Here is a 23,080-nt window from a genome sequence, read left to right on the forward strand (position 1 = left end):
GGTTGATGGCAAATAAGGGTATTAGAGCTAATTTACTTATTTAGAGAAAGACGACTGGGTCCCAGAATCTGTGACTGGGGAGGAATGGGCTCGGTCTCTCAGCTTGCAGGAGTGCCCCTCAGGAGGAGGGGCCTGCCTGGCCCAGGCCCTGGTGCAAAGATGTGGATCATTTTAAAAATAGCCCTGTAAGCATGTGGGGCTAGCTGCCCCCTCCTCCTACCTCCTCCGGCCAGAAGCACTCTTTCTAGAACTTTGTCCTTCATCCGCTGGGATACCCGTTATCACCACGGTCTGGGAAAGCAGGTAGTCTATAGGACAACACCAAAGGAATCAGCATAGCCATGTCCCCAGCTCTCTGGATACCAAGGGTCCTGGCTGTCCCCCATGACTCTGTGTTATAGCCTTCGTGTACTTGCCATTAGCTGAAACTTCACCTGCCCCAAGCCTTCCCCCTGGGATTTCCTGGTGGCAGCCCTTCTGTGCCAGCTCCACCCTTAGATCCAAGGATTTGGCTCCAGAATGGCAGCTCTAGGCAGAGACCAGGCTCCCCTTGGCTGAGTTTTGTGGGCAGAGCTGGGGCTTGAGAATGGCTGCCGTAGGCTCAGCTGGCATCTTTGCTGAAGCTGACCTTGGTGAACTTCACGTTCCCCTCCTGTGAGATGCTAAGAGGGCGCCCTGCGAGGAGGTGGGGATGTGTGTGTGCACATGTGAGCGTGCATGTGTTTGTGTGAATGTGTGTGTTTGTATGTGTTTATGTGTGTGCACGTGAGCGTGCGTGTATTTGTGTGAATGTGTGTGTTTGTCTCTGTGTATGCACGTGTGTACATGTATGTGTCTGGTTGCCTGAGGTCAGTTTTCAGAAGTCAGTTCTCTCCTTTCACCACAGAGGTCCCAGGAATTGAACTCAGATCATCAGACACAGTGGACAGCATCTTTACGTACTGAGCCATCTCCCTGACCCTGGTCAAGAAGCTTTACAAAGACTGAATGAGAGACGTATGGCAATTGATTAGTGTTGTCTGCATTGCCTGAGGAGTACAACAATCAGTTAGTGCTGTCTACCTGAGCTTGGTAAGTGACCTATAGCAATCGATTAGTACTGTCTGCATGGGTATGGGCGTAGAGGACTTCCACTGCCTGCTGAGCATCTGCAATTTATTCAGGACTTCATCTGCTCTTTACATATTTACTCAGGGATTCCTGGGCTCCCCACACACTTTTCCTTCTAGGTCAGAAGTTTCTACCCTTGGAAAACTGATCATCATTATTGAAGTGTGTGTGTGTGTGTGTGTGTGTGTGTGTAAGTATGTGTGCATATGTGTGTATGTACGTGTGTGCATGTGATATGTATGTGATGTGTGTATGTATGTGTATGCATGTGCATATATGTGATGTGTATGTGTGTCTATGTGTGTGCATGTGATGTGTGTATATGTGTATGTGTGTGTGATGTGTATGTGTGTGTACATGTGTATGCATGTGTGTATGTATGGGTGTATATGTATGTATATATGTGTGTATGTATGTGCGTGTATGTGATGTGTATGTGTGTGTACATGTGTTTGTACATGTGTGTGTATGTGTAGGGGGGCTGTATCTGTTTACATCTTTCAGCTTCACTTGGACTTAGCAATCTATTTTCTTCATAGTCCTATTGAGAAAATTTCTCACTCTTTCATTTTAGATAAAATCTCACCGACGGAATCCCCAAGGAGAATCCCCAGCGATTTAGTGTGCTCCTCAGGAGCAGCCTACACTCGGTTCTGTAAGGTCAGTCCAGCTCATTCCCCTTGCTGGCTTTGAGATCCATGTTACTCATGTTTTTAGTTAGTTCTTCTAAATGTGATTATTTTGATCCAGTCGTAAAAGGACTGGGTCTCCATGATAAAAGATCAGTAAAATGTTAACTCAAGAGGCACAAAGAATTAAATCTACACATTTGAAATCCTGCAACTGGCAATTATTCATCTTTAATACTTTGACCCTATTCTCACTTCTCATTTAGGTTTTATAAAAGACTTAATCGACTCTTATGATTTCAGGGTGTACCTTCCCCCAGGAACCCAGGCCTGACTGGCTTCAGGTACTTGAATGACATACCAAGAGCAGGCCCTTTTCTCTTCTCTGGACTTGGCCCTGCTCTAGGTTAGTTTTACGTCAGGAAGTGAGTGGTTTTCCTGGTGCTGGTCCCTGTGACAACTAGACAAAGCTCCTCAGGCAGAAGTCTAGTGAGCTGAGAGGAAGGGTAGATGGATGGATGTACAAGTAGATGGACAGAGGAATGAATGGATGGCCAAGGAGATAAGTAGCTGGTTGAGTAGAGAGATGAATAGAGAGAAGTGTATACGGATGAATGAATGGTTGGATGGGTGGGGAGATGGATTGATGAATGGATGTGTGCAAGGGCAGGTGGATGACTGGATGGACAAATCAGTGGACAGGAAGATGAGTGCATGACTGAGCAAATTGATGAATGGATGGACAGAAACGGATAAAAGGAAATATGTATTGATGGATGGAAAAACTGGTGGATGAATGGGTGAATGAACGGATGGTTGTATTGCTTTCTGAATGGATAGGTAGAAGGATAGATGATGGATGGGTACATAGATGAATGGACGGATGATAGATGATGGTGGGTAGATAGGTAGGCAAGTAGCTGAATAGATGCGTAGGTAGGTGGATGGGTGGAAGGATGGATGGACAGACAGATGGATGGACGGACGGATGGATGGATGGACAGATGGATGGATGGATGGACAGATGGACGGATGGACGGATGGATGGATGGATGGATGGATGGATGGGGACATTGGAGAATGGCTGGATAGGTAGATAAATGAATAGGTAGGTGGATAGATGGATTGGTAGGTAGATAGACGGATGGGGAGGTGGATAGATGGATGGGTAGGTGGACAGATGGGCAAACTGATAAATGGGTAGATGGGCTGATGGGCTGGCTGACAACCTGGCTAGGAGATGGGTAAAGCACCGAGAAGTGGAAGGGAGGTGACATGGAGACTGAGCCACATGCCTGCTGAGAGCACCTTGGTGCCACATTGCCAGGTTTAAATCCATCTCTGCTCGGTACTAACCTGCCAAGCTCGAGTCAGTATGTAGCCTCCCTAGGACTTGGTTTTTTGATCAGCAAGTGTGGACATTGCCGAACTCACCTCAGAGAGTGCTGGGTCACTGGCTCAAGCTGTTGTATACCAAACAACTTTGCATAGCACCAGCCATGCCCCAGCTTAGACACCCTGGCTGGCCCTGTCTGCTTTCACTTGTTTCCCCCTAAATATTTGTGTGTGTGTGTGTGTGTGTGTGTGTGTGTGTGTGTGTGTGCGCGCGCGCGCACAATCGTGAACACACATGTGGAGACTAGAACAAGATACCAGACAGCCTCCTCCATTGCTCTCCTGCTTTCCTTTAAGCAGGGTCTCTCACGGAACCAGCAGCATGCTGCTTTGCCTAGACTGGCTGTCCAGAGAGCGCCATCCATCTTCTTGTCGTTGCCCCCAACACCGGAGTTACAGGCGTATACAGCCACGCCTGGCTTCTTACATAGGTGCTGGAGATTCTAACTCGGATTCTCATTTGCAGAGAACATGTTTTCTTACACACAGAACCATCTCCTAACCCTCACTATTTGCCAGGTATTTATCAAGCACCTGGTGCTGTGTGGGCAGGTGCCTCTCACATGCAGGGGGCAAAGAGAGACTGAGATACATGCTTCTCCCAGGGACCTTTTATGGAATGCACTTCCTCTTCTGCTTTTTTACCCTACTGGTTACAGTCTCCACACATTTGAACACGCCTGCGTTTAATGCCAGTGTTTGCCTTTTAATGAGTTTCCCCCGTTGCTGGACTGTGCTGTCTGGCAAAGCGAAGGCCTCAGCGCTCCACTCACAGCTGGATATCAAAGACAAGCATAAATGACTATTCCCTTTCCAGTTGCTCCAGCCAAAACCCTGGGCTCTGTCTCATTTCTCTTCTTCGCACGCCACGTTCAGACTGTTGAGATCCAACTCGAGGTCCAGCTGCTTCTCCTGCGCCCCCACGGTCTCCTGTTCTTCAGCCCATGTCTGCTTGAATCTCTTATTAACCACCTGGCCTTCCTGCTTCTGACCTCACCCCGGGGCTTCTCCCGGGTGCTCGCAAGTGCTTAGAACACACTGCCTCCAATGCCTCAATGTTGGCAGCCTCCAGGGACCAGTAAGAGCCAGGAAGGAGCCTCCTCAGGGTTTCTGAGGGGAGTAAAGCTTACAGACCCAGGCTGTCGGACTCTTGGCCTCCAGGACTGCCAGAGGGATTCATCACCCTTGTTTAAACCACAGTGTTTGTGGACAGAACTTTGCCCTGAAGCTTCACAAATGAACACCAATTGTGGGCTTCCAAAGCCAGCATGGGGTGGGGTAGGTGCTTGTGGCTGCTGCTCAGGATAAGGCTCCCCTGAAGACCTGAGGTCCAGACTGGCAGCTGACTTGGAATTCTGAGGCCACCAGCTACAGGAACTCTGAACTAGGCATGGCCAGAAGATGTGGCAGCCTGGAAGCATCTGGGAACTTTAAACTGTGTCCTGGTTTATAGACCCAAGACAGATGGGAGTGTGTGACAGGCTGGTGTCTCACACCTGTTTTGTGACACAATCACAGGGGAGGTATGAACAAACCCTAGACAAGGAACTAAAGACAGACCGAAGAAATGGTACCAGAAAGGTTCGACGTAGTGAACTAATGAATTTATTGGGGTGACTTACAGGAGTAGGGGTAAAGGGTGACTTCCATTGGCATGGATGGCTCAAGGGCAGCTGAGTCACTAAAGCCCACTCCAGCATGGGTAGTGGCTCTTTAATGAGCTGTCTGCATGACTTGCAGCCACTTGGGTGCAGAGTCTTGTCCACAGCAGCTTGTCCATAGCCTTGGGGGGGAGGGGCCTTGGGAATCGGTGGGTTTGGGGCTCTTCCTGAGTACCTGATCATTTCCTGAGTCTTAAAGAGCCTCCCTCCAGGGTAGGGTCTTTCAGTTTGCAGAAAACTTCCAAATAGCAGCATCTTGCTGGCAATAGTTCTTTATGTTCTGGGGCCGCCTCAGGAGATTCTGTGTATCTGCTGGGCTGAAAGGTGTGTGTGTGTGTGTGTGTGTGTGTGTGAGAGAGAGAGAGAGAGAGAGAGAGACCGAGACAGAGACAGAGAGACAGAGACAGAGACAGAGAGAGAGAGAGAGAGAGAGAGAGAGAACTTCCCCGACCCTTTAGAGAGGCTTTGGGACTCCCCACAACCCGCTATGGGATGGGGACACAGTTAAGAGATGGTACTGTCTTCATGAGCAGCAACAGGGTCTTGCCCTGGCTTTCTGTAAGTACCTTCTGTGTCTTTCATTTCCCTCCTCTCAGAACAGCAAAGAGGTAGGGCAGCCATTGTCATAGTTAGGGTTTTTATTGCCATAACCATAACCAAAAGCAATTTAGGAAAATTAGGGCTCATTTCATCTTACACTTCCTGGTCACAGTCCATCACTGAAGGAAGTCAGGACAGGAACTCAAGCAGGGCAGAAACAGGGTTCCTCTGCAGCTTCAGAACCTATCCTGGAGCTCGTTCTGTACACCAGGCTGGCCTTGAACTCACAGAGATCCGCCTGCCTCTGCCTCCTGAGTGCTGGGATTAAAGGCGTGTGGCCTTAACCTGCTTTCTTATACAACCCAGGACCCTCTTTTTAGGGGTGGCCCCACCCACAGTGGACTGGGCCCACTTATATCAATTATTCATCTAGAAAATGCACCATGGGCTTGCCTATAAGGTGATCTTAGGGAGGCATGCTGTCAGTTAACATCCTTTCTTCAAGGTGTGTCTAGGTTTGTATCAGGACGACAGAAAGTAACAGCGTGGAGTCCGGTAGGGAAACCGACACTGGCTGACCTCGGCAGTCTCATCTTGGGAAGGGCTGCTTGGAGGCCAAACCACATTCACTCAAGACCTCAGACACTGGGATCATAAAGCAAGGGCGCACGGAAGTCCCTGGGGGTGCAGGGGTGTTTGTAGGAGTGCTGAGGAAGCGCATGGGAATTAAGAAGAGGCTCGTGGGAGGCAGGAGAAACCCAGGAGTTCGCAGAACAGCCCCAAGCTGTAGAGGAAGCTTGCTGGGTTGATTGGGTGGAGTCTGGGCCCTGCCCTGAATGCTCAGGTTACTGGAAGGGAGTCCGCTGGAGCTCGCAGCCCTAGCAGAAAGCTGAGCTGAGGTGGGGCTGTGAGCAAACCCCAAGTTTCCAGCATCTGTCATTATGGTTGAGCTGGTTCAAGAGGCAGTGATCTGGAGTCCACGGTTCTACGGGTGGGGGACACTACTACAGAAGTTTCAGAGGAGCGAGAGGCCGCATCTCATGTAGGTGTGAGCCCTGAGGAAGGGTGTGCACTTGGTGACTGAGCCTACCTGGACAGTCCAGGGAAGACATGCTGTGCCTGCTGGTGGGAAAGTCTGCTCTGGGGTTTCAGCTAATCTTCAAGTTCACGGACTGTCGTGTGCTATGGGGCATTAGGGTCTTTCCCCGAGGCCCCAGGTCCTCATGCCAGCCACAGTGCACAGCTCCTTCTTGGCGCCTTCCTTTCTCATTAAGCAGGGCCACTCCTTACTCTGTGCCTTACACGCAGCATTTGTCACTTAACCCATACACCCCCACCCACCCCCAGGCCTGGGCTGTGCCTCTTCTGAGAAGAGGGCTCAGGTGCCTATGAGGCCTGACTGCCCTCTTGCTGGATGGCTGATTGGGCCACATCTGGATCTCATTAGCCATGGGGTCTCCACCAACAGCCAGCGCTGTCTTTATCGCCCACAGCGCCGATCTAGACAGGAGAAAAATGGCTGCTGATATGCTCCACTTCCTGGGGGTGCTGTTTAAAGGCAGCATTGTGGCTGGCATGAGGAATGGAGAGTCGGGAGGAGGAGGGAGCATCAGCGCCCTGCTCCATGTAGATGGACAGCCATATAAGTGACTGCAGAGCAAAAGCTCTGCAGAGCTCCTTCTGAGGGATGGCACATGCCCCTACGGTCCTGAGGAGGTGGAGGCCATTGCTGGGCCCTTGGTAACACCTTGTTCCATTTCACAGCCCTCACTGTAGAAACATTCCAGCTAACCAAAACCCACATCAAGAGGTCGAACCTGGCAGCGTAAATGTGTAACCTAGCGCAGGGGTGCTGTGGGGGAGGCAGGCAGATCCCTTGGTACTCACTGGCCAGCCAGTCTAGCTGAAATGGTGAACTCCAAATTCAGTGAGAGACCTTGTCTCAAAGAATGTGATGGAGCCAGGCATGGTGGCCCTTAGGAGGCAGAGGCAGATGAATCTCTGTAAGTTTGAGGCCAACCTGTTCTGTCTACATAGTGAGTTCCAAGATTGCCAGGGATATATATGTTCTCACTATATATGCATACATACACACACACACATACTCTCCCTGCCTTAGCTTTTCCCCCTTCTTTAAATAATAACTCAACAAATGGTGCTGGCATAACTGGATATCAACATGTAGAAGAATGAAAATAGATCCATGTCTATCACCATGCACAAAACTCAAGTCCAAATGGATCAAAGACCTCAACATAAAGCCAACCACACTGAACCTCATAGAAGAAAAAATGGGAAGTACACTTGAATGCATTGACACTGGAGACCACTTCCTAAATATAGCCCCAGTAGCACAAATACTGAGAGAAACAATTAATAAATGGAACCTTCTGAAACTGAAAAGCTTCTGTAAAGCAAAGGACACAGTGAACAAGACAAGATGACAGCCTACAGAATGGGAAAAGATCTTCACCAACCCCAAATCTCCAAAATATACAAAGAACTCAAGAAATTGGTCATCCAAAGAACAAATAATCCAATGAAAAAATGGGGTACAGACCTAAACAGAGAACTCTCAACAAAGGAATATAAAATGACTGAAAGACACTTAAGGAAATGCTCAACATCCTTAGCCATCAAAGAAATGCAAATCAAAACAACTCTGAGATTCTTACACCTATAAGAATGGCCAAAACCAAAAACACTGTTGACAACTTATGCTGGAGAGGATGTGGGGTAAAGGAAACACTCCTCCTTTGCTGGTGGGAGTACAAACTGGTACAGCCCCTTTGGATATCAGTATGACAATTTCTCAAAAAATTAGGAAACAACCTTCCTCAACAACCCAGCAATACTACTCTTGGGTATATACCCAAAGGATGCTCAATCGTACCACAAGGACATGTGCTCAGCTATGTTAATAGCAGCCTTGTTTGTCATAGCCAGAACCTGGAAACAACCTAAATGCCCCTCAACTGAGGAAGGAGTAAGGAAAATGTGGTACATTTACACAATGGAGTACTACACAGCAGAAAAAAATGACATCTTGAAATTTGCAGGCAAATGGGTGGAGCTATAAAACATAATATAGTGAGATAATCCAGACCTAGGAAGATAACTATCACATGTACTCACTCATAAGTGGTTTTTAGACATAAAGCAAGGAAAAACCAGCCTACAATTCACAATCCCAGAGAAACTAAACAATGGACCTAATCTATATGGGAAGTAGAAAAACACAAGATCTCCTGAGTAAATTGGGAGCATGGGAACCATGGGAGAGGGTAGAAGGGGAGAAGAAAGGAAGGGCACAGAGAAAAACATACAGCTCAGTAAAAACAAACAGAAAGTAATAGTAATAACAACAACAATAATTATTTTATTGTAATATGTGTATGCAAGTTTTACTGGCATGTATGTATATGTATGACATGTGTGCCTGGTTCCTGAAGAGGCCAAAAGAAGGCGTTGGACCCCATGGAACTGGAGTTAGAGCTGATTGTGACCTGTCATGTGGTGTGAGGAATTGAACCCTGGTCATCTAGAAGATCAGCCAGGGCTGTTAGCTGCTGAGTCATCTCTCCAGTCACCGCCCCCTTGCGTGTCGGGGTCAGCCATGCATCAGACTCTGATGGCTTTCTCTCCTGGAGCTAAGGTACCCATAGCACCCCAGTGCTATTAAGTGATCCCAGGAGTCTCCTGATAAGGTGGTTCTGGGAAGTGCCCCAGAGGCAGCCAGCCAAAGCCCTGGCATATTTCAACGTGGGTCTCAAGTCATTTGAGAAAGGCCCAGGTCCTTTGGGGGAAATTCCCACGGAAAGAATCCAAATAGGATGTTTTCAAGATTAAAGGGGCATGGATCGAATGGGGCGCACTTGGTTGGATTGTTTAGCCACTTGTGTGTGCTCCACACAGTTCTGTTCCCTAGCAAACCAATCACTAGGCTTTGTGGCTCAAGCTGCAATCTATTCAATTAGCCTGGCATGCTTTTGAATCAGAAAAAAAAAAAAGCACACCCTCTCCCTGTCTTTTTCAGTGCTAACAACTCCTAAAAGCACGTTTTCGCCCCTCCCTCCTCCCTGCTCTGGCCACTTCGAGGTGGCCCTCAGCTCTTACCCAAACAGAAGGTGCCTCTGCTGTGATCCCCCGTGATTTACAGCCAGTGGGCTCCCCGCTCACCCCCATCCAGGATCTCATCCGGAACAGGCAACACCACTGGGGCCTCTGCAGAAGTTAAAAGCCCCGCGTGGAGGTCGCGCTTCTTTGCTGAGGGTCGTGAACCGCATTTAGGGGAGGAATGAAAACACTGTCCAGCAGCAGCAAATTGGGAATTTCCTCCACGGATTTAAAAACATATTTGAGGGTCGTGACCCTCTTGGGGGTTCGTGTTTTCCTTTGCCGGCCCCACATGTGTAATTGAAGCCCATATTGAAAATGAGGACCGGGGACCCAGGTTGCTCGCCTCTGGCTTTCCTCCCTCCCTCACACCCTCCTTTTTATCTTCCTCTTCCTTCTCTCTCCTCCTTTCCCTCTTTCTCTCTTTCCTTATCCATCTCCCCTTTCTCTCCTGTTTCTCCCCCAATCCTCTTCCCATTCCTTACTTCTCTTCTCCCTCCATTTTACCCACAATCCTCCTTTTCCTCCCTTCCTCTTCTTTCTCTCTCTTCTCTCCTTTCTTCCTTCTCCTACCCCAGTTTCTTCTTCCTCTCTCTCTCCTGTTCAGGTGGGCATCCACGCGTGGCATCCCCTCTCCCTTTTCGTGGCTGCTCCTGTTCCAGGCCTGTCCCACCCAACTCCAGTGAGGCTGTTTCTCAACGCTTCTCCCAGCTCATGCACCAGATTCCATTCTTCTAATGTGCAGGTCACTGCTACTCCCTGCTCTGCTCCTTCGGGCTGGCTCTCCACTTTACTGTAAGCTGTGGCCAGTGGGAACTGGATGCATCCTGACCCCAGGCTTCATCCTAGCCACACTCCTTTTCCTCTGAGAACACTGGCCGTTGGGCTCTTCCCGTGATCTAGAAGTATGCTAAGGGCAGAGATTCACGCTGAGGGCACAGTGCCACCAGGCTTGGAATGGGATCAACAAAATACCAGGGCCATTTTACTCTCCACAGATATTATTTCAGAGAAAATTGCTCATTTATGTTTATGTTTGGTCAATCATGATATCTTTCTTTAAATAAAATCCCCCTTTAATCTTAGCCTTCACAGAATGCTCCCATCGCATTAGGCACTGGTCTTAGCATTTTGCGCAGATGGACACCCCTATTCTCTGTCCATTTCAAGCCAGTGGAATAGACACAGGGAGAATGTGGGTTGGGTGAGGTATGACCTGGCAGGGAAGGACTTGGACCTGCACTGAGAGGCTGAGTGGATTACCTCCAATTCACGTGGAAATGAATCGACAATGGCTAAAGGCCCCTCCCCCATGTAGCTCTAAAACTCGCAGGAAACAGGCCTCTCATTCAGGGAAAGGATGGAGAGAAAGAACCTGTGGGTGTGAGTTTGCTCTGTAGGAGTGACAGCTCCGTTCCTGTTACTGTGGAACCCCTGAGCATCAGTGCCCCACATCCAAGGATTGGAAGTAAAAGGGCTTGGGGCTGGGTGGCTCCGTGGGTAAAGTGTCTACTACACACACATTAGGACCAGACGTGGCTTTCTAGCACCCACGAAGAAAGCCAGCACGGAGGCCTGGAAGCTGGGGACAGGACAATTTTCTGAACTCTTTGTCCAGCAGCCAGTCCATCAGCTTCAGGTTAAGAGAGACCTTGTCTCAAAAAGTAATGTGGAGACAGATAAAGGAAGACACCTCTGTCTTCCACGTAAGTACACAATGGGGCACACTCACACACACACACACACACACACACACACGTACACACATACGTACTACAGCCAACAGAATTGTCTACATAGATACAAACCTAGAGGGCTGAGGCTAAGATAACAAGGGTCATTGTCCTGGCAGAGCCTGGTAGTGCAGACTCAGGCTGTCAGCCTTACGAGCAAGGCCAGGTCAGAGCCTGGGTGTCCCATGGAAGCTGGGGCATCCATCGCCCAGGACTAGGGAAATGAATCTATAAATAGAATCTGGATTTTGCAGTCTTGCAATGCTCTTGCCTGCAGACAAGAGCTTTCAGTGTTTTTGTGACACCCTCCCCGCCCCCTTTAGGGACGAGGTCAGGGACACTGGCAAGGAGTCAGACAGTTCACCATGGGACCACTGTCAGCAGGGGGACCTCAAAATAACAGAAACTATTTATGCAAATCAAGTAAAAATGAATTAGATGTCATCAGCATTAGATACAGATCTAAATGTAGAGGGTTGGGGGGGGGGCGGGATGGGGTGGGGATGGACTGCAAGAAGATGATCGGACTGCCTCCAGCATGCAGCCTAGGGACCACCGCTCACAGGGATCAATGCCACAGGCCATGATGGTGTTTGGTCATCTGACAACAACAGATTAAAGCAGGGTTCTCCTCTTAAAATGGGGTAAGGAGTGGCAGAGGAGGACATGCTTTCAGCCAGTCTGCCGCACATTGTGACCATCTTCCCTTGGGTCTCTTTCTGTAAATGTTACTAAGATCCTATCAGGGGACGTGTGAACTATGTTCTGAATAACATTTAATACAGCTAGGCACTGCAAAATGATCCCAGCTCATAAGGCAACTTAAAACAAGTCAGCAATTAGAGATAAATCAACTGGGCTGGAGAGATGGCTTAGTAGCTAAGGGCACACACTGCTTTTATTCCCAGCACCCCCATCAGTGAGCTAACAACTGCCGGTAACTACAGCTTCAGGGTTCCGGATGCCCTCTTCTGGCCTCTACGGGCATTGCAGTCTCGTGTGCGCATGCACCCCACAACCAAACCCAAACATACCTGATCGTGTAATGTACAATTTCCAGATTTTCAATAATGGCAATTAAAAACTAGCTAGGAAAGCCCATTGCAGGAGCATCCGCAGGGTTGGAGGCCAGAAGAGGCAGGTGGGCAGCTCAGAGAAAAGGAGGATTGGAACAGAAACAAGACCTACACACTGGTACTTAGTGTTCACAGCTGCCATCCAAGCAGACTTTGGGATTTAAAAAGCTTCAAGAAAATATCAGTAGGTGATTCTGAATTTTTTTTTCTTACATAGCATCTCAAGTTGTAGCCCGGGCTGCCCTAGAACTCTTGGCGATCCTCCTCCTGGCCCTGCCTCCCAATGCTGGGATTATGAACTAGTTACTAAAACCTGTTCCCTCTCTCTAGGATACTTGCAATCCTCCTGCCTCAGCCTCTCATTCTGTAAACTCAGCCGGGGTGGAGGCACAGTTACAGTCAAGGCACTTGGGAGGTAGAGGCAGAAGGGTCCTGAGTTCCACACACATTGAAATGCCTCAAAATAAAACAAAAAGCGACACCATGCAGTTGGTCCTTGTGGGTGCTTTGGGAACCAAGTCCAAGTGGGGAGAAGAATCCATCTCCCTAAGCACGGCTTGGAAGTAGGGATTTCTGGGCCTTGAGAGTAAGGTCTCAAACCCACTGTGGTGGCTGAGTTCTCAGAGCAGTGGAAACAAGAGCTGATGGCACGGGGCTTAGGGTCACTCGACAAGTTCATTTACAAACACAATCTTCACCTCCACCTCCAGACAGTGTCACAGAACTTGGCTGGCTGGGAAGCCAAGCCTTTGTTCCCTCAGCAGCGGGGCCGTGGGCCCTCCTTGCTTGGACCTGGCCTGGAAGTGCTGGCCACCAGGGCGGGCGGCCACCAACCTGGAAGGGCCCTGTTCCCCAGAAATGGTCTCCAATGGAGCGTAAATGGCCAAATATTAGCCTGACACGTAACATGGGGTGAGAAAACGTCGGCCTGTTTCTTGTATTTGATGCATAAAAACTATTTAAACCTACAATTTTTTTTTGAAGCTGCGTGTGTGGTGGGAGGGAAAGGCCCGGCTGGGGCCAGTGCACGCGTTTGATGGGGGCTTCTGCGCTCGGTGTCCCGGCCTTCATGTGGTCGCTCGACTTCCTTCCAAATGGCCTTTCTTTCCTTTATTCCCTTTTCATATTTTACATGTTGTGATTTCATGGAGCCCTTCCAGTCGGTCATCAACAGTTCATTTGTGCCAGGGCCTTCTGTAAACTTTGCCTGGCTCAGGCCTGACCACCCACCCTCGCAGGCTGTCCAAACAGCATCGGTGCAGACACAGGGCTGGCAGATGGATCCGGGCCAGTGAGGTGGGGGTGGGGGTGGTGGCCCCAGGCCCTGTGCACGTGTGGCCTTGGCTCCCTTGCTACAAATCTTGGTCACTCTTGGCCCTTCTGAGGGTTACCCTCACTCTCTCTGACTTGGGGCCGATCTCTGTGTTAGGGACAGTCACGTTTATGGGGACATCCTGTCTCTCACAGCATCTTGAATGTCAGGGCATACTCCTTTTACTGCCCACCCCCGTTCCTGCTGTGACCGTGAGCAATGCTCTCACGAGGTCCTGCGTGGCCCTTGGCTGACAGATGGTAATTTCATTCTCTGTGTTTTGTTTGGGCTGTGGGGACATACTCGGGAAGACCAGAGACTCTTCCTGCGAATGGCTCACATTTCCCGTTTGTTGTCTGCAGGGCACTCTCAGAGAACTTGGCCTGGGTCCCATGTGTCTGTGCAGTCACAAACAAGCCTGGTGCTGCCGGGACACGGATGGGGCTGGAGGAGTAGGGTTAGGGGTCTACAGTATGGTGTTGTGGATGAGGAGACCTGACACTGATTCCTGTGAGGGGCCACCTTCCTCGTCACTCAGGAACGCTCTCTTTACAGTCCCCATGCTTCCAATGGGGAAACCGAGACCAGAGAAGACCTGAGGATCGGGAGTCACAAGACACCAAGTCCCATGTCTACACTGCTGGAGACACGGCCATTGTGTTACCTGGTGGCACTGAAGTGCTCCTGCATGTGTATCAAAGCCCTGTGGTCGGTGTCTACACACAGTTGGATGTCACCACTCTGAGAGTTGGGTGTGGCCGTGGAGACTCAGCGATGCTCATCCAGAATGACACCTCATGCATGGTGGAGGGCTTCAGGGCCTAGCCTACGGGATGGTGCCACCCACAGCTAAGGTAGCTCTTCCCACCCGAATTAGCTTCATCTAGAAACTTCCCCACAGGCTCAGAGTCTTGTCACTTCCATGGTTCTAGATCCCATCAAGGCGGCAGTCAGTGTTGACTGTCACGTGCACAGAGACCTTGTCTCAAAATAAAAAGAAATAGGTCGTCAGTGGGGGCTAGCGCTGTGGGCCAGCAGCAGATGCTTGTGTAGGATGAGTGGGGTCTATTCTTTGTACAGTTAGCTGTCCTTCCTGACGGCTTTCCACCAGCATTGGATGCTTTGGTCATTTATATGACTGAATAACACTCCACGGGACAGAGCTAAGGTTTGTCCATTTTGCCATTGCCTGCACTGGAAAGCTTTGGGATTTTGGGCCTTATGGTTATTAATCATGCCATGATAAGCATCACCAGAAGAATATCCCTGACAATACACGGCTCCGGGTCTCTTGGGTATATCTAGGAGTAGACTCTCCGGGTCACACAGTGACCCCACGTCTAACCTTCGAGGGCCGGAAGTCTAAGTCCAGAGAGACTGTGCTGGCCCCCCTCCTCACCAGCAGCTGGGCCAGTAGCTCCCCTTCCTGACACCTGCTATTCCACCTTTTGGATTGTAGCCACTCTTGTGGGTGTCGAGTTCAAGTGTCACCCTGCGCCTTACTTAGGGCATCTTTGCTGTGTTTGTCTTCCTTGGAGTTGTATTTACTCAGAATCTCGGACAATTGTTGTATTTCAGTCATCTTAACCACTGGGAACTCTGTCCTGGCTCAAGAATCCTCCCACCCCACTTAAAGTGTAAAACCCTGGGGAAAGGAGGTCATTATCACCCTCTTGAGTCATTTACACTTTAGTGTGAACAAGGGGCCCAGAGGGTTCCTGAGTGTGGCTGAGGATGGCCGAGCCAAGAGGCCAAGAGGGGAAAGCTAGGCCCATGAGGGAAAAGCCTCTGCTGGGACCTTGAAGGGCTATAGGTACCAGTTTGTCTGACAACACCCTAGGCTTCACCAGGTAGGGCACACTAAGCTTGGTGGTCACACACCTTCTAAGGCTCAAACCAGCGTGCGGGTCAGGAGCTCCCCCGCTCTGTTGCTGACAATGGCTGCACCTGTTTGAACTTGGGTGCAGGTCTCTAATCTCCAAGTCTTTATTTTATCATTTTGAGTTTCCCACGTGTCTGCCTGCACGCACCTTTGCCTGACTTCACACCACTCCATACCTGCCATCTACACCTGCCCACACCGGACTGTAGGCCTGTGTAATACACCTGCCTATACACCTGCCCACACCGGACTGTAGGCCTGTGTAATACACCTGCCTATACACCTGCCCACACCTGACTGTAGGCCTGTGTAATACACCTGCCTATACACCTGTCCACACCGGACTGTAGGCCTGTGTAATACACCTGCCATCTACACCTGCCCACACCGGACTGTAGGCCTGTGTAATACACCTGCCTATACACCTGCCCACACCGGACTGTAGGCCTGTGTAATACACCTGCCATCTACACCTGCCCACACCTGACTGTAGGCCTGTGTAATACACCTGCCTATACACCTGCCCACACCGGACTGTAGGCCTGTGTAATACACCTGCCTATACACCTGCCCACACCGGACTGTAGGCCTGTGTAATACACCTGCCATCTACACCTGCCCACACTGGACTGTAGGCCTGTGTAATACACCTGCCATCTACACCTGCCCACACCGGACTGTATACGACTACACACCTACCCACATCTGCCACACACCTGCCCACATATCTTCCCAAACACCCCTTCCACACACACACACCTGACTTTATACCTGCCTACCTGCTGGTCTGGCTTCTATAACACGACACAAGTGAGCTTGCCTGGTACCCACTGAGCCGCCTCCCCCCTCCCCACCATGTGATGTCTCATTTTCAACAACAACTTGACTGGATTTTTTTAAAAATCATGGAAACACATCTCTGGGCTTCTCTGTGAGGATACTTTCAGATGGGACGACCTACCCTGAGTGTGGGCAGTGCCATTCCCTAGGCCCGTGGCCTGGACCCAATAAAAAGGAGAAAGTGAACTGAGCACCAGCATCCGGTTCTCCCGACTGGTTCCCTGTGACCAGCGGCCTCAGACCTGCCTCTGTGACTTCCCTACCATGATGGACTGAACTCTCACACTGCGTCCTAACCCTTCTTCCCTTACATTTTTTTTCGTCAGGCATTGTGTCCCAGGAGGGTAGCTAATGCCCTGCTATCTGCAGCCTCCCTAGAATCCTCAATCCATCAGATCACCCCACACCTGTGTCTCCTGCTGCCTGGAGGCACAGTGAACGTTTGGACCTTTGGGAAGCCCCGTGTGACTGTGTCCTGGCCCCCTCACTCTTTTCTTCTGCTTTTGCCTCCTGCCAGCTCCTGCCAAGACTTGCTTTCCCACCTCAGGGCCTTTGACTGGAACGCCCTTCCCTCTCACTGCTCTAGTTCTAGCGACCTCCCTTCTTTGGTTTTCTCATCACCTCCTTGGCAAGGCCTTCCCTGACTACAAGGCCCAAGAGGGACCTCTTTGCCCCCTTCACGTTAAAACACAGCTGTAAGGCCCCATCTAAGGACCAGTGTCTCTCACAACACCGTGAACCTACAGGGGCCCTTCCCTCTCTCCCAAACTGAGGCATCCTTTGTTGTTTGTTGTTGTTGTTGCTGTTGTTTCTAAACTGCTTGGCCTGTGGCATTTTGTTACAACAGCCTGAACAGACCAAAGCAACAATGGTGTCTAGTGCAAGAACTTAAGCAGCAGCCTCTCATTCTCATTGGCTGGGCTGGGAGTGCTCCTCAGAGAGGACACTGTGTCTCCTCTCCTCTCCTTTTGGGCCCAAAGGACTGGTGGGGGAACATCCTGCTTGTGGCATGGTTGGGGCCCAGGAGGTCCCATCTTGCCTCTTGGTGTCTTTGCCCTTGTCTGTGGCTTCTGCAGACTCCAAGAGAACGCTGGTCCAGCAGCAGGAGATGGCCTCCACATCTGTGGAAGAAACTGCTTGAGGGAACAGAGGTGCTAGTGGGAAGGACAGATGCCTCTGTCTCCCAGGGAGGCAAACAGAAAGCTTGGAGTTTAAAAGGACCCAGCAGTGCAGGACTCAGAGGAGGTGGACAAGGTAACAGAGGGAGCAGACACCGCCTAGCTTGCCTGTGCCAGGGCAGGCAGGAAAGGAGAGGGAGGCACAGCTCTCTGGAGGGACAATGAGTGGCGTCCTTAGGGAGGGACTTTAAGCCAATCTTGAGGGACAGAGTGACAGGCAGGGAGGGCACAGAGGTGGGAAAGACATAGCCCAGGGCCACAGGGTCACATGTGGGTTCCAGGAGCCCGAGCACGACCACTGCGAGGCTCCTGAAGCAGATCTCTGCAGGATCCGGCTTGGGGACCTGGCCTCAGGATCTGGCCTGGACCTTGGTTTGGGCTCCTGAGTTCCCATCAGCCTTTCAGTTCTGAGACCTCTGGATTCTTCTCAAAGCACTGAAGGTGACGACAGAGGCTCAGTGACTTGACACTGACCCTGAAAGGTCTCTAGAACCTGAACGAAAAGAAGCCAGCGAGCCTAGGCTGGCTACAGCCACCCCGCTGTTCCACTCACTCCGTGACCAAATGGGGTATAAATCCCTCTGGCTTTGTAGCTCCAGGGCCCCTGGACAGCTCGTGTACCTGACGGAGTGATGGAAGCGGCAGCCACCACAGCATGTGGCGTTGGGAAGGGGACCGTCCGCACAGCTCTAAGAGGGATCCTTCATGGCTCAGAGCCTGGATGCTGCTCACAGTTACCTGCTCAGTGCTCCTGAGGATGTGCCCCATCCCCGGCGATTCCGTGAATAGGGTCTTTGGAAACATCACCAGGTTAAGCTGAGGCCATGAGGCCATGCTGGATAGAGGGGGCCCCAGCCCAGTGACTGGTGTCCTTAAGAAAAGATAGGACTGCAGGGACACAGGCACTCTAAGGGAAGGTCTTGTGAAGATGGAGCTGACATGGGGGTAAAGCCACATCGGGAGCTCAGAGAGGTAAGGTGAAGCCATCCTGGGCTTGTAGAAGGGGCCTGGCCCTGTTGACACTCTGATTTTGGAGTCCTGGAGTTTAGAACAGGAAAGGGGACACTCCGAGGTGCTCGATATGATACCTCATGGAGCTGGCACCATCAGCAGCCAGTTAGTGTCAGGCCCAGATTGGAACTGAGGTTCTCCCTCTCTGTGGTGTTTCATGGTGGTGGGCACAGGCAGCTTGGGGTGGGCGTGGGAACCTGGCCACAGCCTCTGATTGCCCCTGAGAGGCTCCACAGGCAGGATGAGCACTGACATTCTCCTCTAGCCTGGAGCTCTGTGAGTTCAAAGCCAAAACCAAAAGCAGCTTAATCAGTGTCTGTCCTGGAATTACCCATGCGGCTGGGCCAGGCTCGTGGCTGTGGACCGCTGGCGCTGTTTTCTTCCGGGAACCTTCCCTTGCATGCGGTTGGGGGCACTTAGCATTACGTCTGTCTGCTCTGCCCCAGGGCACTGGTCACATGAGACAGCTGTTCTTTGACAGAACATCTTCTGCAAAATGAGGGTTTTCTCCGTGGAGCCCTTCCTCCCTCAGACGGCACATGGGACCAGGCGGCCGGGAGCCACAGTGCGGTGTCCTGGAAATCTGGTTAGCTGTGGGATGGAGGTCATCGGTGTCCTCATGAACGTGAGTGGTGAAAGCGGAGGCGAAGGCCCAGAAGGATGGGACAAGCTTTCAGAGAAGCCTGAGGATGGGGGAAAATGTGGCTGGCTGAGCAGGCGTGGAGCCCTGGGCTCTGCCCCCAGGACCCCATAAACCTGGAGCAGGGCTCATGCCTGTAATCCTAGAACTTGGGAGTTAGATGTCAGAGGCTCAGAAGTTCAAGGTGATCCTCAGCTACGTCGTGAGTTTTGGACCAGCCTGGGCTACATGAGACCCCGTATTATAAGACAAAATAGGAAAAAAAAATTAAAACACACCAACAAGGGATCATGCTAGGGTAGCATAGGCCTTTAATTGTTTCTGGATGGGCAGAGGCAGAGGAAGGGAAGTTCAAATGCAGCCTGGGTAACCTAATAAGACTGCTTCAAAATAGAAAATTAGTAAAAAGAGGGTACAGTACAGCTCAGTGGTAAAACAGTCGTTTGTCATGGGCAAAGTCCTATGTTCAGTCCCCAAACAGAAACAAATGAGTACACGCATGCATACATAAAGACAGATGTGCCAGAGGTCAAAGGTGGACAGAATCTTCAGAGTCGTGGTAAGACTTAAGGTGCGGACCTGACATGTACCCAACCCCAGATCTCAGTTTCTTCGATGGTTGGGGCTGCACCGACTGCTCTCTGCAGAATCAGAATGAATGTCCCTAGAATATGGTGGAGTAGTGACTGTGGCCATTGGCTGGTAGCCAGGACCATGCCAATGTTCCCCATTCCTGTGACTCAGCTTGTGGCCACCTCTCCCAGGACTGGGTGGGCTTTGCCATCTCCCTTCCACCTCCCACCTCTGTATCTTTCAGCATCCGTGATGGTTTGAATAAAAATGGCCACCATCACTTACATATTTAAATGCGAGGTCATTAAGGAGGGATCTCAACACTTGAGAGGGATTAAAAGGTGTGGCCTTATTGGAAGAAGTGTGTCATCAAGGATAGGCTTTAGGGTTTCAAAAACTCAGGCCAGGCCATCCCTCTCTCTCTCTCTTCCTGCTGCCTGTGGATTGGATGTAGAACTCTCAGCTCCTTCGCCAGCCCATGCCTACCTGCGCCCCACCATGCTTCCACTGCGCCGATAATGAACCAAGCCTCTGAAACTGTAAGGAAGCACCCGTTCCATGCTTTCCTTTAGAAGGAAGTGCTGTGGTTGTGTTGTCTCTTCACAGCAGTAAGACATTGATTAAGACGCTACTATACCTGGTGGCTTCTTCCAGGACGGAGGAAATGGATGACTTGGGCCAGACAGCTCAGAAGCTGCAGGATTCCATGTCCAAGAGAAACCCTCACCCCAGAAGAATGGGAGCTGTGGGTCAGGTCTGCAAACCCCCTCCTGTCTGTCATGGAGGATACATGGTGACTGGCGGCAACTCCTCGCAGAGAGGACCTGCCTGTCAACCCGTCAATACTTGCTGTATAGGGAGACCATCACTCCCATGTCTTTACGCTATCATGGGTCACAATATAAAGCCTCGCGTGCTCTGTGTAGGCTCTGTCCTGGGCACACAGAGAGATAACGATTTTTTCCCGGAGGTGGTTGGGGGTAAAAATAGGAAGATCTGATGGCCAGAATATCTAAAAAGAGACAAATGGCAGCAGAAAGGTCATGGACTCGAGAGCCTCCTTTCATGGAGTTGAAATGAAGTAACCAAGATCTGCCATCCCTGCCACAGGCTCCCTGAGATGACTGGGCCCTCATACCTAACCAGGTTCATCTGTAGTAGCCGATGTCACCAACACCCTGACAGCGAGGACCGTCCTTGGGTGGCCTCCCCTTGCTCCTCAGATCCCATGTTAGCCATTGAGTCTCCTGAGCACCCTCTTGACTTGATTTGGTTTTGAAGCATCTTAGTTTTAAAGCCATGACGAGTTTTATGAGGTTCAGGGTTCTTCTAGAAGGTTCCTTGTTTGGGATGCATCTGGTGCCTCCCCCACAGAGTAAAGCGGCTTTCTGAGGATGACCAAGGGTGAATCACTCCATCAGGCCAAGGGCGTATCAGCCTCCAGCACGAATCCGACCTGCCCTGTGCCTCCCCTTCGTCTGGATGGAACCGCTTCTGGGTTCTCCAGTATTCCTTTTTTTATCCTCTTCTTCCTGGTGGTCCTAAGGATCGGGCTTGAGGCATCATCTCTGTTAGGGGTAGGAGCGCAACTTCTTCCACATGGAAAACTGCCTCTTTCATCCTGTTGACTTATTTACTCCATCATGTGTTTATCCAACTATGAGCCCCATGATGTTTACTTTATATCATGGGTTTTGATACAATACTTATTTTGTTCCTCAGAATCTCTGTCCCTAGCCACTGGGACACTCAGTATTTGGCTGCTCTGACTCTTGATAGTCCATCATGGTTCCTGTGGGTGCCAGAGTACCCTCAGATACTACAAGGTACCCCAAACTTGTTTGCTGTGTTTCCAGCCTCATCACCCATTTCTCCAAAGATCACAAAGTCCTCTTCTTTGAGAATATAGGGTGTAAGTCCTCAGGAGCTAGTCCTAGCAAGTCCCAGCCCACCCGCTATTCAGCCAGTCAACTCACAGGAGCTTCAGGGGACAAGAGACTGATGTGTTTCTATTCTGGATAGACTGATGACAATGTAGGTATCTCCATTAGCCACGTTCCTTGCTGCTGTGACTCAACCCATGACAAAGTCAAGATAAGGAAGGGAGGGTTTAATTTGGCTCACAGTTTGAGGATGCAGCCCACCATGGCGGGGAAGGCTTGGCGGCAGGAGTGAGGCAACTGGTTACACGGCATCCGCAGCCAGGAAGCAGAGACTTCAGTGCTGGTGCTTAGTCCCGTTCCCCTCTTCCCAGTCTGGAATCATAGCCCATCGGAGAGCGCTGCCCAGATTTAGCGTAGGTCTTCCCACTTCAGTTAATCCGATCTAGAGACATCCTAACAGACAGACGCAGAGGTTTGTTCCCATGGTGATCCTGATCTTACAAAGTGGACAGTGAAGGTTGACCCTTCTCCGTGGCCATCAGGGCTTGTTTGTGACCACTCACAAGGCATCATGGGCTTTGGGAGCAGGGGCTCCCTCCACAGGCTGTGTGAGAGACCTGTTCTCATAAAATATGTGTCTCCCCTAAGGAACTGGGGAGCTCTGGTGGTCAGTCTGAAGAATTGATAAAAAAAAAAAAAAAAACAAACACTTGGGAGAGTCTTCTGGGCTAATCCATCAGGCGTTGTGAGGTAGGGAAAGTGAGTACCCTGGAGAAGAAGAGGCAGTCTCCCAGGTTTAGGCTCCATCTGTAGCCTTTGACCATCTGTCTGATGTGGACCCCTATCCTCAGCTCTGCTGGGATTTTGTCTGTTGTTGGAGCTGGCTCTGGTCCTGTAGTCAGTAAGCCAGTTATGCCAGAAAATGATACTGCCTGGGAGTGTCCCTCAGCTGATGACAAGGGCCACTACTAGGGGCCTGTGGCTCCGCGTTCCCTTAGATGTGTGACCCTGAGACTCAGCCACCACACAGTTCCGCAGAACTCCCACGGAGGCCCATGCTATGGAGGGATCTTTATAGACAAGGCCTGGGCAGAGACTGGGCCGCTCTCTGGCTCACTGTCTACTTCCCATCTATTGTTGTAATCTGTTTGAATCTGAATCCTTGCCTCAGGCTCTGCTTGGGAGACTGGATAGAATGGCCCAGTCTCAGCCCTTCTGCAGACACGTCTCTACATCGTCCTGGATCTCGGAATTCACCTGTTTCCTGATGGCAAAGGAGCCCCAGGGCCAGGCGAGCAAAGGCATAGGACGTATCCTCGGAAAACCGAGGCCTGGGTTTCCACGTCTCTGTCCTTGTGGACCAGCTGGTCCTGGGTTCCTTGTGATAATGTCACAGAGAGTTCAGACCACCCGAGGCGCAAGCTGGGCTAGGGAGGCCTGGCAGCTAGGGTGGAGGCGGGTGCAGTGGGGGGGCCGAGAGAGGCTGAGTCTCAGGGAGGCA

General features: G+C 50.7%; 1 long non-coding RNA gene across 2 annotated transcripts in view; it reads left to right on the plus strand.

The window, feature by feature from the left end:
- Positions 1-22,866, plus strand: part of LOC146890183 (uncharacterized) — a 38,250-nt gene extending 15,384 nt beyond the window's left edge. Inside the window, exons 2-4 of one of the 2 annotated variants that reach the window (XR_014999057.2) lie at positions 887-1,071; positions 1,685-1,770; positions 22,751-22,866. This is a non-coding gene — a long non-coding RNA (uncharacterized LOC146890183). Of the gene's footprint in view, positions 1-886; positions 1,072-1,684; positions 1,938-22,750 lie in introns of those variants that run through there. The other variant, XR_014999056.2, reaches the window with a different exon arrangement.
- Positions 22,867-23,080: the final 214 nt, after the last annotated feature.

Source organism: Myodes glareolus, chromosome 22 (assembly GCF_982192425.1).
Source record: "Myodes glareolus chromosome 22, mMyoGla1.1, whole genome shotgun sequence".
In the NCBI taxonomy this organism is placed as follows: Eukaryota; Metazoa; Chordata; class Mammalia; order Rodentia; family Cricetidae; genus Myodes; species Myodes glareolus.